Consider the following 480-nt stretch of genomic DNA (forward strand, 5'->3'; position numbering starts at 1 on the left):
TGCGTCACGCTAAAACCGTGCCCACCCCATTGCCGTCAATGGAGGAAAAGTCACAATATATCGCGACACGTCACGTGATATCACGAGTTTGATACCCGTGCACTAAATCATAAACCTTGATTTATAAATTAGAATAATTGAATTTACATTATGCAAAGCAAAACTAACCCAACTACATTATGGCTTAAAATAATGTGCTAACTCAGCCAGCATATGCTTGCCTTCACAACATGTAACTAAAATTTAACTAGTGAAGGACACCAGAACATGCTGAATATTTCTGCAAAGATGAGTATTTTTTACTTAGAAAATTGGTTTTTGGACATTTTTAAACTGCCTAGATCACAGACTATGTATGCACACTCTGTTAAGTCTCTTTTCGTTGGTATTTCTGTATCAATTGACCTTTTATAATCTGTTAGCAGTGTTTTTCTCCAGATCTGCTGGCACAGTTTGATTAGAACCTTTACTAACTTTTCT

The sequence above is a fragment of the Protobothrops mucrosquamatus genome, unplaced genomic scaffold (genome assembly GCF_001527695.2).
Source record: "Protobothrops mucrosquamatus isolate PMUCROS unplaced genomic scaffold, P.Mucros_1.0 scaffold_163, whole genome shotgun sequence".
Lineage (NCBI taxonomy): Eukaryota > Metazoa > Chordata > Lepidosauria > Squamata > Viperidae > Protobothrops > Protobothrops mucrosquamatus.